Source organism: Vombatus ursinus, unplaced genomic scaffold (genome assembly GCF_900497805.2).
Source record: "Vombatus ursinus unplaced genomic scaffold, bare-nosed wombat genome assembly UNPS02014833.1, whole genome shotgun sequence".
Lineage (NCBI taxonomy): Eukaryota > Metazoa > Chordata > Mammalia > Diprotodontia > Vombatidae > Vombatus > Vombatus ursinus.
This window is the reverse complement of record NW_020954611.1, coordinates 4,589,965-4,611,035: the sequence shown is the minus strand read 5'-3', so window position 1 is coordinate 4,611,035 and position 21,071 is coordinate 4,589,965. Positions and strand designations below refer to the sequence as shown.

General features: G+C 38.4%; 1 pseudogene; it reads right to left on the bottom strand.

Annotated features, from left to right (window-relative positions):
- Positions 1-19,040: 19,040 nt before the first annotated feature.
- Positions 19,041-19,697, bottom strand: LOC114026144 (annotated as a pseudogene).
- Positions 19,698-21,071: the final 1,374 nt, after the last annotated feature.

Sequence of the window (21,071 nt, the reverse complement as noted above, 5' to 3'; positions counted from 1 at the left end):
CTTATATACAAAATGAATACTATCATACTTATATCATCAACTTCACAGGCTCCTTGTAGATATGAAAAACAAAGCAATATGGATTGGTCCTTAGAGTAGGTGCCATATTCTCTGCCTCATACAATCCCCATGTGGAGGCTGAGTCAGCTTCCAAGCATACATAATAGAGGGTTCCTTCTCTCTCTACTTCAGAACATGTGCAAGGTATACTTTCACTGTTTCTGGTCAACTTACTTGGGGGGGCGATGATGAAAAACCTTTTAATTGACTGCAGAGCTAGAACTGAGTGTTCATACAAAAGGCACCGACAAAATATCTCTTCCCCTGGTGTCTTTGAGTGAAGAGGGAGGAATGATGTAAGCCTCTGAACCAGGAGGGAGAAATCCTGACCAGTGTTAGATGGTTAGAGGATGAAAGATTGTCACACTGAAAACAAAAAGAATGAAGGACCAATGAACATTTGGAGCTATGAAACAGAGATGAAGTTCTTTCCAGAGAGGATGGAATTGTATGTATTGAAAAGAAAGCAGCTGCTTGTCCTCCAAGGAATGACATTGTATATTCATAGATGCTTCAGGTCAGAGATCATACTGTGAGCATCGGAGGAAGAAGAGATGAACCAAGATAGCTGGTGACTCCCTGATCAAAGGGCACTGAGGCAGCTCTTTGTCCACCTGATAGCAGTAGAGATCTGCTTTCTTCTTGGGATGTGTATTGAAGATACAACAGCCGTATAACTATTACGCAATTGTGATCGTCTGTTTAGCTAAACAGCGTACAGTTAGAAAGAACATGGCAAGCAGTGCTAAGGATTAAAAGCCATAGTCAAAGAACTGAAAACATTAGGAACACATGTAGTGTTTTCCTGAATGTTGTCCAATGGAGTCAAGGGATTGAGAAAAGAAAGGCAAGGATGCGAAGAGAGCAGTTGGCTAAGAGGATAGTGTCAGAAAATGGGATTTGAACTTCTGTACCATGACTTAAAATAGAAAAATAAAAGAATCCTGGCCAAGAATATACCTAATACAATATATTGGAATATCCCTATTAAAAGTTTGTAGTAAGGTATATACCTGAGGTCTTACCAATCAATTTTCAATTTTCAATTGAAAATGGAGGCAGAAAAACAGAACTACCTGTGTATACACATCAAGATAGATATCATACAGAGTAGCTATAGTGTAGGCAGTGGTGATATTCAGTAGTTCACAGGGGACCAAGTCCATAAAAGGATGCAGAAATAAACCCAAGGTCACATATCCATTGCCAATGCAAAATGTACAGGTAACAAGCAAGATGAACTAGGTATGTTAATACAAGCAGAAAAAAATAGATCTCAAAATATTACTGGGATTAGGTGTGGTGAAACTCATGAATGTAATATGGTTCTGAAAGGCTATGACTTACTGAAAAGAAACAGAATGTATGAGAGGGGATAAAGGAGCTTTATATATTAAAAAGATATATTAAAAAGTTATATGGGAGAATCCTGGAACCATGTGGGGAGAAGCATGGTGGAGAACATTTTGGTGAAAATCAGTGGAGGCAGAAACAGATGTGATATTGTCGTTTGGAATATACTTCAGAGTTCCTGCACAGAATGTGGAAATAAATGAAGATTTTGGAAAATAGAGGAATTACATAGTAGTGAGGGAGGGACTGAGATTATCTGGGTCTTCTATTCTTTAGACATCTGCTGGACTTCTTTTTTTTCACCAAAAGCAGAGCAGCGAATAATTTCTTGATTTATCTTAATGATAATTTCATTCTTCAAGAGATAGAAAAACCAATGAAGGAAAATTAAATTCTGCATCTGATTTTCATCAACAAGTTTGCTAGGATAAAGATAATGGAAACATTGGAAGGAAGTGAATACTCCATTTTATAATTTGTGATAGAGAAGTAGACAACTAAACATTGTCTGACATGTCTCCTAGATTTTGTAAAAGCAAATTTCAAAGAGTTCAGATAAATGTTAGGTAGGAAAAACTAAAATTCTCCAGGGAAATTCAATTGAGGAGGGCTGGAAAATGTTCAAGAATGAAATTTTGAGGAAATAAAGGAAATAATCCTTTAGGTGCTAATGGGTTCTCCCTAGCTAGTTGTCTTCTTGAATGGTCATTTATTGGGTATGCTGTACCCAGGGGATACAGGAGTCAAGTGAGGATGATATTAGTTCTTAGGTTCATTCCAACTCTGAGATCCTAGGATTTTGTGTGGTCAAGACTCCAGCACGGGGAAATCATTACCCAAATATTTCGGTGCCCAAAACTCCATACAGCCTGACACCATTGTCCAACAAGATAGGTCTCCCCCAGGACCTCACGCAGCACAAGAGAAGGCAGAGACACACAGGGAAATCCATCAGGAACACCAGAACTGCAGCCAGGGTGCTACAGCTACAAGTCTCATCTATTTCTCTCTCTCTCTCTATCAGCTCTGAAGGTACAGCATAGAAAGCCAACCTAGAGAGAAATCTGGCAAAGATATAATTTCCTCTAGCTTCTATTTTTGCACCCAAAGTATTCCAAGAATAGGATAGTGACTGGTGCTATAATAAAGGCTGCTGTCTATAGCTACTGTTTTCTTGTTTCCACACTTTAACCACTCGAGTGCCTGGCACATAGCAGGTGCTTAACAAATGTTTAATTGATTGATTGGCAGAACAGTAAGGTGTTGTGATGGGAAATATCACCAAAAAGTTAGAGAATTTTGAAAAGGAATGGCCACTATTCCCATGCCTGGGAATGAATCTCTGGTTCGAAAACCAAATCAAACATAAGCAGTGTAATAATATATCTTACCTGAAAAACAAACACACCCTTGATAAAGAGAGTCTATAAGATGTGCTTCACATTAGCAGAGCATCCAAATGGGCAGTAAGTGGCAAAACCATTGTGCTTATAAGGGAATACCTGAGAGAAAGGCCAGAGGAAGTTAGTCTTTACTGTCACCCCTAAAACTGCCATCCTCACATGCCCAGACTGAACTGGATGTCCAAAAATGGGAACATGCTATTGTGCCCAACTCAGGACAGATAACAGGTATAGAGAGAAACCGCTGTAAATATGGGCCCAGCTCGATGGTGCTGTAGACAGAGTGCTGGGTCTGGAATCAGGAAGACCTGAGTTCAAATGTGGCCTCAGACATTTACTAACTGTGTGACCCTGGGCAAGTTACTTAACCTTGTTTGCCTCAGTTTCTGTAAAATGAGCTGAACAAGGAAATGGCAAACCACTCTAGTATCTTTGCCAAGAAAACTCCAAATGGGGTCATGACAAGTCAGACACAACTCAAAATGACTGAACAACAACAAATTATGGGCCATTACCGATCAATCCATTGATCCATAAATCTTACAAAAAATGGTTGAAATAATTCATAGTCATAGAAATTAGAGGTAGAATGGATAAAGGAGACCATCTAGTCCAGCCACCTTGTAAAGAAGGAAATTAAGGTCTAGGGAATGACTTGTCCAAGGGCATACAAAGAGATTGTGATCAAATCAGGCCTAGAACCAGCTGATCTGAATCTCTGTTTGGTGCCCTTTCCACAATGATATATTGAACTGGGAGTGTTTAGCCTGGAAGAAAGATTTCTTTGCAGGATTGGGGGGAAGGGGTGAGGCAGGAAGCAAAGCTGTCTTTATATTTGTCTTTAATCATTGAATGACTGTCATGTCATAGAAAGATTAAATTTGTTTTGCTTGGCCCTATGGAGCAAGAACCAGAACCAATCATGGTGAGGTGGAAAGTGTTTAAGATTTGGCTTCATTTAAATTCTGACTCTTATACTGACTCCTTGTATAACTTTGAACAAGACACTTAAGGCTAGATGGTCTCCGTCCCTTTCAGCTCCAGATCTATGATTCTGTAAGGTGAAGAGAAAAAGAGCTTTAGTCAGTATAAAAATAGCTCCCTAACAATTAGAGCTACCCAAAAACCAAGTGGCCTACTTCAAAAAGTAGAGAGTGCCTCATCCCTGGAGGTATTTCAGCAAAGACTGTATGATAATTACTAAAAGTTATCACAGCTTTAAAGCTTTCAAAGTGCTTTACATACATTTTGCTGTTCAGTCATATCTGACTCTTTGTGAACCTCATTTGGTGTTTTCTTCACAAAGATACCGGAATGGTTTGCCATTTCCTACTCCAACTCATGTTACAGATGAGGAAACTGAGGCAAGCAAGGTTAAGTGACTTGCCCAGGGCCATGCAGCTAGTAAGTGCCTGAGGTTGCATTTGAACTCAAGGCCTAATACTCAATCCCCTGTACCACCTAGCTGCCCATCACATACATTACTTTATTTAAGCATCATGACAATCCTATGAGATAGGTGTCATAGTTGTTATTTATCCTCATTTTAGAGAGGAGGAAACTGAGGCTTAGAGAGACTTACCCATGATCGCACAGCAACGAAGAATTGGACATAGGATTTAAAGCTGCCTCCCTGATTCCAAGTCTAGAATTCTATCATTTATGCCACACTGCATTTCCAAATGACCATATCTCGATGATGCTGAAGAGGGGAATTAGTGCATGGGTTTAATTTGCACAGAACTCTAATGTTCCCTTCAGCTCTAAAATTCCATCATTCTGATTTCAGTCTTTCTGCCAGCCCTAAGCATCGTGCTGCACCAAGGGAGAGAGATGGCAGAATTGGATGGTCTTCACATACCCTGAGGGACCTCACCATTTATTAGAGGAGAAAGGATTAATGCAGGTAGACAATTAAAGGACAATATTATATGATGTAAACTTTAATGGTAACAATTTAGAGAAAGAAGTGCTTGTGGTCTGATATCATTAGAAAAGGCTTCATCAAGGACATGAGACTCAAACTGGACCTTCAGATCTGGGCATGGGGTAGAGAAGGGTTTGAGGACATTCCAGGCCAAGGTAATGAATGGAATGAGCAAAAATACAGAAGCATGAGGAGCCGGGGCCTAGGGAATGGGGGGACGGGAGACAGTGTGTGGAGACAAATGATTATATTGAAATATAGTTATTAAAATATATGTAGGTATGTATATGTGTATTGTATATATAAATGGGTGTATATGTATGTGTGTTTGTATACATGTATATATGTATTTGTGTGTATGTTTGTATATACATGTATGTATACACATGCACACACACATATGTATGTAAGTATATTTGTATCTGTGTGTATGTACACATATGTGTATGTGTGTGCATGGATGTACACACACACACATATTCATGGACCTCAGGTTAAGAACTCTTGAACTAGAGAGTTGTTCTAAAGGAACACCAGAAGATATGTTGGAGCAATGGGGAAGGGGGGGAGATTATAGGAGACTGCATGTATATTACATTGTTTTGTGCATTTTCAATAGCAGCTGGCAGAAGGAAAATTAAATATAAGGGTGCACAATAATCTCACTACTCATTGCTCTGAACCTTGACATATTCATTTAACATTAGAATTTATTAAGAAACGTTGTATGCAAAACACTGTGTTACGAAGTGGGACTAAATAAATAAATGAAAAATAAATTAGGCAGCGCCCCTATCCACAAGGAGCTTATATCAAATAATTGCCCAAGCCTCAAAGACCACTACCATTGCTGTGCTTTCTAGGGGGGAGAGAATAGGGAGGCGATAGGTTTCTTTCTCTACCTAGCTGAGGTTGAACCGGATAAGTTTGGTTAGAGACAATAACCTTATGGAGCGGTGACAGCCTGACTGGATGATCATTCTTAGCCTTAGCGGTAAGCATTTTTTTGCATATCTCTGATGTGCAGGAGATTATGCTAGGTATGGAGGTGATGGATCTGTTTTAAGGTGGCTTAATGGGACATTGAGATAGTAGATGGCAAACTGACTATAAAAGTTGAATTTACTCAGACTTCTCCAGGTGTCAGAATTAAATATATTCTAAGACATAAATTATGAATGCAATGCCTGAACTTGAAAATCATAGAACTAGAGCTAAAAGGGACCTCAGAGATCATTTAGTGCAACTCTGTATTTTACAGATGAAGAAACTGAGGCCCAGGAAGGTAAAGTAATCATCTAAGTAGAAAGCATCTGAGTCGAATTTAAATGTGTGGGCTTTAATATGAAAACCAGCATTCTTTTCTCCATACTACCCTGCCTCTCACATTGTGTGCCTTACACAAATGCCTTCACATAGTAGGTGATCAATATTTGTTGACCACTTGGTTGATTATAATACCCCTCCCTCCCAAACTACCTTGGATATAAAAACATTCTCTTTATCTGCATTTATTTTTCTTTAATTTTATTCTACATGTATTTATATATGACTTGATATAATTCCTCTCCATTAGAATATAAGCTCATTGTGAATAGGGATTTTTTTTTTCATTTTTTTGCATTTGTATCACTGGCGTCTAACATCATTTTGCACATAGTAGGTGCTTAATGAATATTTGTTGCTTGGTTGATGAAAAAGGCAAGATGAAGGATTTTTAAGTGAAGACTGCATGACTACTGTGTCATAGAGGACATTCATGCTTCAGTTATTGTTCTTCGCACTCTGGAATATACCTCCACTAATGCATCCCCAATTGGTGGGTTTCTCTCTAGACCCTCTATTTAAGGATAAGCCCATCCCAGTCAAACTCACTTCAAACAGAGTTCAGCCCATGACTCCCCAGACTTTTTCACCTACCTCCCTTGTGAACGCCTTCTCACCTTTACGCCCTGCTTTTCATCTCTCTTTTATGAGTGGTCTTCCTCCATTGGAATGTAAGCTCTAGGGACTGTCTTTTTACTAGTATCGATATTCCTAGTGCTTAGCATATCTATCTGTCTATCTATCTGTCTGTCTGTCTGTCTGTCTATCCAACCATCTATCTATCTATCCATCCATACATCCATCCATCCAACTATCTATCTAGATGACCTATAAGGTTTCTCTCATTTTCAAAATTGTGTGACTTTATGATTCTCTGAACTGTCTGATGTCTAATCTGATTTCACTCTTATCAAAATTCCTAATCATCTTTTGGAATTGAAAACAAAACATGTGTACTCAGAGTATTGTCTGGTTTTGTTGATCTCCTACCATTCTTTTGCTTCCTTTCCCTTCAGGAATAATTAACAACAACAACAACAACAAGAACATTTAGCATTTAAGAAGCATTTTAAGGTTTGCAAACTGCTTTACATATTTATCTTATTTGATCCTCACAACAACCCTGTGAGGTAGGTGCTATTATTATCTCCATTTTATAAACAAAGAAACTGAGGCACAGAGAGGTTCAATGACTTGCTTAGAGTCACATACCTAAAGTGCGTGAGATGGGATTCAAACTCAGGTCTCTGTGACTCAAAAGCACAGCACTCTATGCCCTGCCCTACCTACCTGCTTCATTCTCCAAGCATCTCTGTTAGTCTTTCAAAAAAATAAATAACATCCCCCACCAAAACAATCTACCCATCCTACCCCCTAGAATAAGGCCAATCAGGTGCCTTTCTGCATACTGTGCCAATTGCACCCTCCTTTAAGGCCCTAGCTATCTATTGGTCAATGGATTTTCTATTTTTTCCTCTCCCTCTGCTATATATAATGTCTCTTCTACCCATGTATCTCAGGCATCAGACCCAATGACAATTTTTAACTACACATTCAATTGTGTGTCGCACAATTTTTAACACAACAGTACTATTCCTGGAGAGATTTTACTCTGTTCTCCTATCTCTGCCCCCCCTTGTTTCCTGTACATTAATTATTTATGAGTTCTTTTAAAACACATACACACAGACACACACACACACACACACACACACACACACATACACACACACACACACAGCCCAAATAATGGAAGACGCAGCCTAGGCAAGGAGATTTAGAGACGATAAACATTATTTAGAAACACCATGATATGATTCATATTGTGATGTGATTGGGGACAATATTAAAATCTGCCAGGGCTATTATGGATAAATTTTTGTTTCAATTCATGCAATATTGCTGCTGCTTAATATGATTTCTATTTACTTTTTTTCTATTGTTAGTGTTTTATTGAGGTTGTGTCTGTTTTATCAAGCAAATCTCGACTGGGAAGGGAGGTCAGACGATGCAAGGAACTGGCAAGAAGCCTGTCTCTCATCGACTGCTTAGTCTGAATTCACTTGAAAGCCCTCATATTAATATCAACTCTTTCTCTCTACTCTTGTTCAATTATAATATTTCTACCTGCTCAAAGCCTAACAGCTTGATATTTAAAAGCTATATAAACTCTCATCATCTATTTTTATGTTTCTCTGTTTTTTCCTAAAGAGCCATTGGATCTGGGTGAATGCTGCACAAAATGTATGTATTGAGGAATTTCAAATCAAGTTGTTTCCACCACCCATAAAGATTGAATTTTAAAGGTTATTTTAATTATAAGCTAAGCACAAGGACTGCTATTAATGACGATGGCATCCTTTCCCACAAAGCCAATCATTTAAGTTCTTCCTGTGGCTGGGGGCAAACAGGGGAATCCTGCTATTTCCTGGATGAAATACAATTTTGCAAAACAGGATGTCATTGTCTAAAAACCTTATGCACCTTTCATATCTCTATTTCTTCTCAGACTCCGTTGCGGAGGAAAGAAAACAGATGGAACACAAATTTATCTACCAGGTTGACCTGTCCTGAAGTACTTTTTAATCACCTGGGACTATGGAAAACAGATTGTAAAAAATCTAGTATCTTATTCTATGGAACTCCATGCATACCACCTCACTGAGTGACCTCACCTCACTCACTGAGTGACAGCCAGGCCATCCTATGAATTCCAACATCATAGAGGCAGAGGAGTGGCCCAGTGGATAGAATATTAGGCCCACAGTACAGGAAGACCTGAGTTTAAATTTGACCTCAAATACTTGCTTTATGACCCTGGACATGTCATTTCACCTCTCTTCACCTCAGTTCCATTGTCTGTAAAAGAGAGATAATAATAACCATGTCTCTCTGGGTTGTTGCAAAGATGAGATGAGTCTTTTGCAAACCTTTAAAATGCTATACAAATTCTAGCTATTATTAGCAAGTGTATTCCATAAGAGGTAAGGGGAGGGGAGAATGGGCTGGCCTGTGGCAGGTAAAATAAAAATTACAGACTCTTGTTGCAAGTTTCCAGATCACACAGCTGAACTCTTCTAGCTTAAAAAAATAACTATTATGTTGGTCCTTGGTTCTGCAAGTTTCTAAACATGTTATTGGAAACGTGATTGAAATCTGACAAAAAAATACCCACGTTTTATAATAATGTCCCGCAGCCAAAGTATGGCACCAATAACTAAACAATACTTTATCACCTTTGCCACTTTCAACAGCTCCCATTAATACTGAGATCATGGTGTTAGGCCTTCTATTCCCCAGCTGACTGCGTCAGTGACAGCCTGGCGAAGGCGGTGACATTGAAAAATATTTGCAGTGACATGGCCACAAATCACAGTGAGACAAGTTTAAAACTCAATACTCACTAAACTTGCATCTGCTAGTTTCTTGTTACAACACCTAAAACACAATTATTCAATGCTAGCTTCTCTGAAGTATCTAAACACCAATAGGTGGGGATGAAATGAGGTTGTGGGGGGAGAATAGGGAGAAATTGAAAAAAAAAACTGAAGTAAGTGGGGGGGGGTCCTCTGGTGGAGTTATTTATAAACCAAATCTATGATATGAGAGGGAACTGAAGATGCATATGTAAGACAGGAAGACATCTCTTCTTTTTGGTGTTTGGAATCTGCACAGTGGAATAAAATCACTCCAGCTGAAATTCTATTTTGTTGGGGTTCATATTATAAACTAGTCTTACAGCTATTGATTTTTATTTGGTGCTTTCTCAAGAGGCTGAAGTAAATGTCAGTCTACTTGGTGATCGCCCCTCATTCACTCTAGAGGTGTCTGGGTCAAAGCAATGGGAGTCTGCTCCTCGTCTCTGTCTTATTGGGGGTTTTTTGTTTGTTTATTTTTATTTTTTTCCATACACAATGGGAAAAACTGGAATCTCTTCACTCCCTAGTGGGTATCCAGAGTGCAAATGACGATGGCAGCCTTTAAAATGTGGTTCTTAAAAGGAAAATCTAAAGATTTCTAGAAGCCATAGGACCCTGCCAGAAAGGAAGCAATGCAGTGGAATATGAAAGATATTGTACCAGAAACTGAGACCTGGATTTGGTGCCCAGTTCTCCAGCTAGTTACCAATATATTGATCATGGCCAACTTTTGTGATAATGTTTCCTTGTCTATGATCCTGTTTCCTCATTTGTGCCCATCAATTGGGGAAGAGCTGAATAAATTATGGATATTTTTGTCCCATGAGAAACAACCAAGGGGATGGTGTCAGGGAAGCCATTAGACTGTGAGCTCCTTGGAAACAGAGACTATCTTTTGCTTTTCTTTGTATCTCTAGTGCTTAGCATAGGGCTTGCCACATAGTAGGTGCTTAATAAATGTTTATTGACTGACTGGCTATATGTGTCTCAAATGACAGAGAGAGAAGTGAGCTGAAGCAATATTGTAAAAACAACTTTGAAAGACTTAAGAACTCTGATCAACGCAATGACTTACCATGATTCCAGAGGACCGATCGTGAAGAATGGTACTGACCTCCCTTCAGAGAGCTGATGAGCAGAATGCTTTTTTGGATGTGGCCAATGTGGGACTTGTTTTGTTTGTCTCTCTGTATTTATTATAAAAGTTTTGTTTTCTTTTTATTTTTTTCTTAAAGCATGTGGGGGGTAGAAAGAAGAAATAAATGCTATAAATTTAAAAATGTTTAAAATTTTAAAAAATCAGTATAGCAATACTTCACCATCTACTTTATAGGGCTGTTATGAGGAAAGTATTATGTAAATCTTAAAGCACAAAATAATAAGTCCTGAAATGTATATGTCAATCATGAAACATATAAAAAGTATCTGCTAAATGACAGATACTATGCTAAGTACTGGGGATATAAAGAAAAGCAAAAACACAAAAACAATCCCTGCCCTCATAGAGTTTGCACACTATTGGGAGAGCTAACATGTAAATAAATAGGCACATTTTGTAGAAGGAAGGTAACTAGCAAGAAGGCTCAGATAGTACAGGGGACCAGGAAAGCTTTCTGTAGAAGATGGTGTTTGAAAAGAAGCCTGGGATGAGAAGAAAAAAGGGGAGGAGAGAGATTCTAGCCATGGGGGACAGCCAATGCAAAGGTATGAGGATGAGAGATGGAGTGTCATTTGCAGAGAACAGCACAGAACCTGGTGTTACTGGACAAGAGAATACATAAAAGGTAGTAAACTAGAAAAGGCATAGGTTGTGAAGAGCCTAAAAATGCCAGAGAAATTTATATTTGATCCTAGAGATAACAGGGAGACATCGAAGTTTATTGAGCAAGAGGGTGACATGATGAGACTTTGGCAATTGGAGGGGAAACTGGAGGGAGGGACACAAATAGGGAGGTTATCACAATAGTCCAGGTGAGAGGAGATGGCAGCCTGAGCTGGGGTGGTAGCTGTCTGAGTGGAGAAAAGGGGACATATTTAAGAGATATTGTGAAGGAAGGAATGACAATATTTGGTAACTGATTGGATCTGTGGGGTAAGAGTGAAGAGTCAACGATGACACCTAGGTTGTGAACCTGGGAGACTGGGGAGATGGTGGTGCCCTCAACACCAGTAGGTAAGTTTGGAAGAAGGGAAGAGGGAAGATAATGAATTCTGTTTTGTACATGAAGTGTTATATATAAATATATGTATATGTATATCACTTTAAGGATTGCAAAAAGTTTTTACTTTAAAAAAACCTTTCAATACTGTGAAGTGGCAGTATATTATTATCTCTTTTTTACAGATGAGGAAACTGAGATTCAACTTATCAAGGGTCACACAGCTGTAGTGTCTAAGGCAGAATTTGAACTCAGGTCTTCATAAATACAAGTCCAGCATTTTATCCCTTATACCATGCCACTTCTCTGAAAGAATGAATGGATAAAGAATGAATGAATGAATGAATGTTGAATGTCCTCTGAAAGTTGGGGAAGGAACAGCTTTTAAAAATTAGAAGGACTATCCCTCCTTGCTCATATTTATAGATGTATACCAAAATAAAAATAACCTCTACTCAGTTCCCTTCTCTGAGAAAATAAATTAAAATGATGGGTGGAGTTGTGCTGTATTCCTGGTAGTTTCCCGACTCACACTTAGCCTCTCTGCTTATGTGATGCATTTGCTTGATCAAAGCCCCATTTCCACCTGTTGAAATACTATCTATTCTTTAAGACCCCAATGCCCACTTGTGCAATGCCCAATGTCCATGAAACCTTCCCTCATTACCCCAGTAAGAAAACATCTTTCCTGCCTCAGACTTTACACAACATTTTGGACATTTATATACCTCTCTTATGGACACATCACAGTCTATTTTGTAATATCATTATCTGTGTACATGTCTTATCACCTCCCAAAATAACTGATCTTTTTAAGAGCAGAGACTGCCCTTATCTATTTCCTCCAGTGCTGGTAGGCAGTAGACACTTAAGAGGCATTCATTAAATTAAATGAAAATGAGAATGTTGTAGCATGCTAATATACTATGATCCTTTACACTTTCAGAATTTCATCCGTGTTGCTACCCCTTGTAGCATCATGCTTTATGAGCCTCTTGTTCTTGGGTGCCATACTGGGAGCCTTTCCAGTTCAATAAGATCTGCCAGTGACTGTTTGATTTCACTAGTATGGACTTGGAGAGAGTTACTTCTCTGCTTTGAGGAGGTATTAGACGAAGATGTTAGTGGGAGAACACATTAATATATAGTCAGGTCCCAATTAGTGCAAACATTACCCTCCCCCCAATGGTCCCATGTATTCAAATTCACACTATTCAAAGTTATACTTATATTAAAAAAAATTCAGTGGTTCCAGCCCAATGGAAATATGCAGTGCAAATTCTAATAATGTGATCACTTCAAGGTAAATTTGTTGTTCGCACTAATCGGGACCTTGCTGTGTTCCTAATAAAATGCTGGTTTTTACTTTGTGACAAGAAAAGCAAATGGCTCTATAGCTGTAGTCCCTCTCTGGGGAAGATGCCCTGTCCCAGGTGCCTATACAGTAGCCTAAGGCAATAGTTTTAAGTAAGCTATATAAATTCAATCCTATTCAATTCAATGAGTATTCATTAAGTCAGAATAGTGTAGTGAAAAGAACACTGGGCTAGGAGTCTGGGAGACCTGGGTTCATATGCTGGCTCTGCTCCTTATGACCTTATTATGAATATGACTTTGGGCAAGTTATTTAACTTCTCTGTACCTCGGTTTCCTCATCTGTAAAATGAGGCAGTTGGACTAAATTACCTCTAAAATCCCCTCCAGATGTTGATTGTATGACCTATGACTTTGACTACAATGTACCCAGTGTGGTGTCCAGTAATATAAGGGATAGGAAAGAAATGTGTTTATTTCCCAAAGCCAATTTGAGGATGCTACAGTTCATAAGATACTCTTCACCATCTTCTCCTAGAGTACATTCTCTTAACATGAATCTCAATCTACTTCATGTACCAAGTATGAACTCCTTTTCCTTGTCATACAAATCGGTGGAAGGCCATGTCCATAGAAAATAGCTTCAGTGCCTCAGTGGATGTCAGTGGATGCATGGCATCATCATTGTGTACATTGTGTCTCCACCAGTACAGTTTGTAACCTCTCCATGTCTTTTCATCTTACCTGTTGTTTTTTTTTCCTCCTTTCTTTCTGTATCTCCTTTATAGGGGAACTGCCTAAGATATTACAAGTCCACCACCATTAAGAACAACCATACTTTGTGTATACCATTGAAACATGGAGAATATAAATCTATTATTCTTCATTCTGGTTCCATAGCCAGCCCATCTCCTTATCCAGTTTTCATTGTCTTTGATACTACTACTTGTCACATATAAATCATTGTGGATAATATACATATATATATGTAGCCTATTCATAACCACCATGAACCACTCTACTGTCATTTAGGTTATCTGAAATTGTGATTCTTTTAAAGTCATAATGTTCTGTGCCTGGCAGTCATAAGGCATTACCAAGATAACATTGGTCTAAAAAGGTATAATGCCCATAAATATTTCCAAATATTTCCAAAGCATCTTGTTTGGCACTGCTGGTCTATACAGGAAAGCAGAGATCCCCTGAACCTGTTGATCATATGGCAATCCATTAAGACTGTCAGCAGTTAGCAGCTCTTCTCTCTTTCACATTAAACAGAACTAGCCATAGCAAGGTGGTGGTGGTTGTTTGTTGTATTTTTAAATCAACTTCTAGAAAGAAAAAAAAATTGTCCAGGCAATAAAAGTACAGGCATGAAAGGCAGAAGAATTGGGTGCTAGTCCCAGTTCTGGCAATAACCAGCCATTGGATCTTGGGCAAGTCATTTCCCCAGTAGGGCCCATTTCCTCATCTGAAATGAATGTTTCAGATTAGATGATCTCTTGGATGCTTAGTTGTTTGGTACAGATGTGTTTAAGCTTAACTCATGTATTAACAGGTATGGTGTTCAAGAACAAGGAGATAATAGACTCATGCTCCTTTACTCTGGTCAAACCACAACTGGAATTCTATGGTCATTTCTAGCTGCCAAATTTTAGGAAGGACATTAATAAGCTGGAAAGCATATACAGGAGAGCAACTAGGGTGTTGAAGGATCTCTAGTTCATGCCATGAAGACTGGTTGAAGAAAGTGGAGTTGTTTAGGCTAGAGAAGAGAATACTTGGGAGGGAACATGATAGCTATCCTCAAGTATTTGAAAGGCTATCACAGGGAAGAGGGATTAGCATTGCTCTGCTTGGAGCCAGAGGGCAGGATTAGGAACAATGGATAGAAGTTGCAAAGAGGGAAATTTAGGCTTAATGTAAGGAAAGACTTCTTTAGTTAGAGTCACCCAAAAAAGGAATGGAATGGATGCCTCACTTGAGGTCTTTAAGCAAAGGCTGGACGGCCATTTGTCTGGTGTGCCAGAGGGGAGGATCCTTTTTGAAGTATCAGTTGGACTAGATGACTAAGGAGGAAACTTCCCAGCTCTGGAATTCTGTGATTTAGATGCAAGTCTGTAGGAATAATAGAAATAAACATGAGTCCAAAGAAACACAGGCTTTAAAACAATTTAGGGTAGTGGTCCTCAAAGTCCTTTCATGTGGTCTGAGATCAAAACTATTTTCAAAATAAAACTAAGAAGTGGTAATTTCTAATATGGTAAATATTACTCATGCAAGCCCATATATATAATATATGCATGTATGTACATTTACATATGTATGTGTATATACATATTTGTGTGTATATGTGTGTATGTATATATGTATATATGTGTGTGTGTATAAATATATATACATACATATATACGTGTGTGTGTGTGTGTGTGTGTATCCCATACAAACAAAAGCTCTTGGAGAAGGGAGTCCTCAATAATTTTTAAGAGCATAAGGGAGTCCTGAGACCAAAAAGCCTGAGAACCACTGACCCAGTCCAGCCCTATCATTTTATAGACAAAGAAGCTAAGACTCAGAGAGGTTAATGGATTTTTCTCAAGATCACATGTAATGAAAAATAGAACCAGCATTTGAATCCAGGTTTTCTGGCTCTCAATTTAGTGCTCCCATCACTAAACATACCGTCATACAACTTGTCACATGTGGGGAATTGGCAAGCCCAGCTGCCATGATGCTTCTCCTTCAGGCTTCAATAATTCCTTGATATTGGTTCAGGAACTTCTTCCAAGAAAAAGGATATCTTTTTCTTTTCTCTCAGCTCACATAAGAAAGCACTTAGCTTTATACACACAACCAAAAATTCAAGGGAAATGACATATTTTGGAGGTTAAGCTGAATGTAATCAAGATGAATAGTGAAGAATTCTTTAGTGCGAAACATTCCTTTTATGAATAAACTAAATATGTTTAATATTAAAGGCAATGGTGCTTGTGATTGAATAGTTTGATATTACTGCATCTGAAATATCATTGAGTAGTTAGAATGATGTTATATTGATATCAAATCAGGGGAATACAGAAACCATAGAAAGCATAGGCTTTAAGCTGCATGTTTTAAAGGGGCAAAAAGAAGACTGCAGCAGAATGACCCGTGAACCAACCAAATCCTAAGGCTGAATGTGAATGAAAACACTAGCAGGTAAATCCATCCCAATCCATCCCAGTGAATACGGTGTCAGTCACACAAAATTGCTTACAGAACTAGGAAATGATGACTATGTCCATGTTGTGTTTCTATGATGAATGAGGGGACCTCATTTAATACCATCTGCCCACGCAAACCACTTTGATTATAACTTGACCGGTCAAATTGGTGTATCAAAGAACTCAAGTTTTCCTACTTTGTGATATTCATAATATCATAAACATAAGCTAACTGAGTTTCAGTTCCCTCATCTATAGAATAGGGATGATAATATCATTCACTATACCTCAGAGGATTGTTAAGAGGACCAGATGAGAGTATTATGTGAAAGCGCTTTATAAACTGGAGAGTCCTATGTAAATCATGAGAACATACATAAAACATACATAGAACTGTCAGGGATGTTAGAAGGTATTTAGTTTAAACCATCATTTTTACAAATGGAGAAACTGAGGTTCAGAGAGGATAAGTGATATACCTAAGTCACACAGGTAATAAACTAACTAAATTCTTTTCACTGTACCATGTGAACTCTATAATAACAATATAGTTATCCCTTCTACATTGTGACTTTCGCCATTACAGTTTGGATATATCGTGGGTTGGCATAAGAAATTAAATGGGAATTTTGGGGGAGTTTTGTGGAAGCTGCAGACAACACATGAAGACTAGCAGATGACATAAAAAAAATTTTAGAAACTAAGAAATGCATAAAATATATCTATAGTATTGTATAACATCAACCCAAATTTTACAATAAGGTACTGCAAACACCTCATAAAAGAAAAAGAAAAAAATTCAGACTTCTTCTCTGGCATGAAAAGGAGGCCAAAGAGTTTTATACAGATTTTCCAGATTGTGAAGGTGCCATCCGTCTAACCTCAGTGATGTGGAAGGATAACTATAATGGCTAATATTTATATAGTGCCTTAATGAAAATGATTATTTTTAAAGGAGAACATAATGCAAATTGGATGCATTATCCACTCAAATATTCATATCTAACCATATGACCTTAGACAAGTCACAATCTCTTTGAGTCTCAGGTTTCTTGTCTGTACAATGGAGGTAATAGTATCTATCCTACCTATATCACAAAACTAGTCTGAGAATCAGAACAGGATAATTCCTGTTAAATTTCCTTACAGTCATAAAGAGCTATATACATGTCAGCAATCATTATTATTGTTGTTATTACTATACATGACTCATGTGAAAAGATCATCAGGGAGACATAAGACCAGAAAAGAAGGTGGGCGCATCATGCAGCTGGTATGCAGCTTCCAGTAATCTTCTCATCATGGTTCCACTCTTTGACCATTTCCACTCCCATTGGAAGCAAGGATCCCTTCCCTGTCTCCCCTCCATCCCCCCATAACAAGTGAGATTTTTGCCTTATTTGTCAGGAACCAGGTCTCCTCTACTCCACTACTACTTCTTGCCAACTCTTCACCATGGCGCCAAGGGGTTATTCCCTTTCCCTTCATTCCCTCCCTTTCTAGCACCCCTTTATGTATTGCCTTTAGCCCTTAGAATATAATCTATGAGGGCAGGAACTATTTTGTTTACCTGTACAGTATTTGTATTCCCAGCACTCAGCACAGTGTCTGGAACATAGTAAGAGCTTAATAAATGATCTACATATCTAACTATCTGGTACAGTAGAAAGAACACTGGCGCTAGAGTCAGAGGGTTTGAGTTCAAAATCGGCTGACGTCTACATGACTTTGGACAAGTCATTTGACTTCCTTCACAGTTTCTTCATCTGTAAAATAAGGGGTCCAAACAAGATGGCCTGAGTGCCCTATTGTCTTATACAGCGTGAGTGAGGGATGAAAGACACAGCTGAGTGATGTCAAAACAAAAGCACCGAGCATTTTTTAAATGGACAGCCTGTGTCTTGTACGGATACAAAATGCTAAAATAAGAAGAGGAAGGTTTCCTGCTTATTGAATAGATCTTTCAAGAAGGTCTTAAGGAAAGACATACACAAGAACCACATAGTATGAGAATACATGGGGATGGGTTGAGATCTACAGTGGTGGAAGGAATAAGTCTATTGATGAACTCATGGATACATGACTAAAGTCCCATAGACACACTGCTCTTAGAGTCTTTATTACTACATATTTAAAGCTAATGTTCTCTGGAGTAAGATGTTGCCACTTTCATCACTTCCATGACAACTGATTGTGGCAAACCTGTTTCTCTTTCCGAGAAATCTGTACAGTAGTACAGACCAGAGAGACAGAAGACATCAGACAAGTCTGTTGTCTATTAACCACACTAGTAAAGGAGAAAGGTGCTAGAGATGGTACATGGCAGCAGATAATCTCAAATGGTTTCTGTTTGCTTCCAGAATTAATAATATTATTTTCCCAAAAAAAATTGTCTTTGTTTATTGATACACAATTATGATTGCATTCCCTGAACATACCCAGTAAGTCCCTATTGAATAGACATTATCCTGCCACTGGCCATGAGCCTTCAACATAGGTAATTGAAAGTTGACTTTGAACATTCCTTTAACAATTATAAATGATAAATAGCCAATAAATTCTAAGGTTTCAGGGACATGAATGAAATTAATTTCTTTGTGTGTTTTGTAAAGCCTAATCTAACCATTGATATGTCTCCCAGTTCATTTTGCTTTGAATGGTACTACAACTTGCAAACTACTGGGTTACTAAAATCAGTTCTACATCGGATTCTCATACAAGCCTCTTTTTTTTTTTTGTCACAGACATTTTTATTAACAGACCATTAGAAAAATAATCATGGTAGAGACCTTGGTTCAGTCTTCTGGTAAGCCTGTTGATCTGTTCTTCCCTGTTACCAGCATCTCCACCTTCCATAAAATGTATAGTCTTTTTCTTCATTCCACCTCATGGAGAAATAATTTGAAGGGCCACAGGAAGTTGTTGGCAGCTTTGAAGTGCTTGCCAATAGTGTAGATCTCATGGACCAAGTCCTCCATGCGGATAATTCCATATTTACCAAGAGATTTTGCAATAAAGGCATTACCCACCAGGGCAATCCTCTGTTTCTTGATCTTGCCATAACCACGTTTGTAAATCAAGTCATTCACAGACTTCAAGTTTGGGTAGTCCCATGCAACGTATGGATCCACAATCCTTAGCATGCTAATCGAAGCCTTGTTAAGCTTAACAAAAGTGCCGCTGAAGATTTGGCAAAGACGAAGAAGCTGCAACACTTTTAGGACCTTTGGGCTAACATCATTGATACCTCTGATTCTGATCACAAAAGCTAACTTGGGTTCAGCACGTACATAGTAGTTGCCAGCTTTGCGTACCATTCTAGCCAGACGAATTTCACTTCTGTACATCTGTCTGTGCTCCTTACGGTAGGCTTTACCTTTTTCATAGTTAACTTTCCTCCGTATTTTATGGAGCTTTTTTACAGCCATCTTCCTCTTCAGGTATTTGGCCTTCAGTATTGCAAAAGCCTTTCGCTTTTTCAGAAGGGATTCTGGAACAGATGGTAGCTTCTTCTTTTCTTCTATGCCTGACATGATTCCAGCCGGGAAAAGAGGTCATACAAGTCTCTTGAAGGCAGGTACCATGCGATATACTTTGTTCATATCCCTACAAGACCTAATATAGGCCTAGGCTCACAATAAAATTTAATTGAACTCACTGGAGCAATAGGATTTGGAAAATAAGAGCAAAGGGATGACAGAATCACCAGTTCAGTATCCTGCTACCTTTCCCAGTTCCTTTACCATTTTTTTAGGGAAAAGAGGAAATGAATAGCCCACAATTCACAAAAACAATCAAGGCTGAGAGGAGAAAATATATATTGCTTACTGATCCCTTTCATCCTAATGTTAATTCCCTGAAGCATGATATTAGATTTTAGTACATCTATTTTAAGAGAATTCTTTTAATCTCACAGCTAGAAATATTATTAATCTAGACGTGGGCCCTCTGATATCTAGTGAGGACATGAGACTGTTAGCATGATAATTTTAGAAGTCAATGGAGTTGGAGCCAGGTAAAATATGTCCTAAGCCTTCGTGCTGCTGTTCTGGAACCACACAGGTGGTGCTAGGTAGGGCGTTTAAAAAGTAGAAAGTGCTTTTATTGATTCCAGGTAAATCATTAGGCTGGCCACAGCCTTGTTACCTTTAGATGAATTCCGTTACTTGTAGAATGATGGGTAGACCCAGGTATGCCCCTAGGACTTAGGAAGAGAATAGCTACATTTACTAGGGTTTCCCCAGAATATTTCCCACATGCACACATATTTCCCAGTGTGATGACCAGTGAAGAGGCAGCCAGGGGAGCAGTGAGTTGTATTTAAATGCTTCTCTAGTCCAAGTGCCTCGTGTCCTAAGACAACACTTTGTACCTACTTGGTTGGTAAGTTTTCTAGGAATAAGAACATTCTGGTAACAAGATCATTAAATTCGGAGCTGCATAGGAACTAGGTGGCACAGTGGATAGGGTGTTCGTGTGAAGATCAATAGATCATAGAGTCTGAGTTTGAATCCTGTCTCAGGTATCCTCATCGGTAAAATGGGGATAATAATGACACATACTTCACAGGATTGTTGTGAGGATCATATGAAATAACACATATTAAATACTTTGTAAAACTTAAATCACCCTATAATTAATATCTATTACTATCTTGAGGCTAAATTTTGGATATTAGTCCTATTATTAGATATAGTCACTATTGGATATAGTCACTATTACTGAGACTCTGTCCCATTATCCTAATAGAATGCTTAAATATAAAGTTGGCCATAACAAGCAATTTAAATACATTCTCACACATCATTGGAACTCCAAACTGTTTTCCCTGCCTTGTCTTTCCTATTTTTGCTTTCCATGTTCATTCAATTCACCCTGTGCATGACCTCTAGACTAATCTTCTTAAA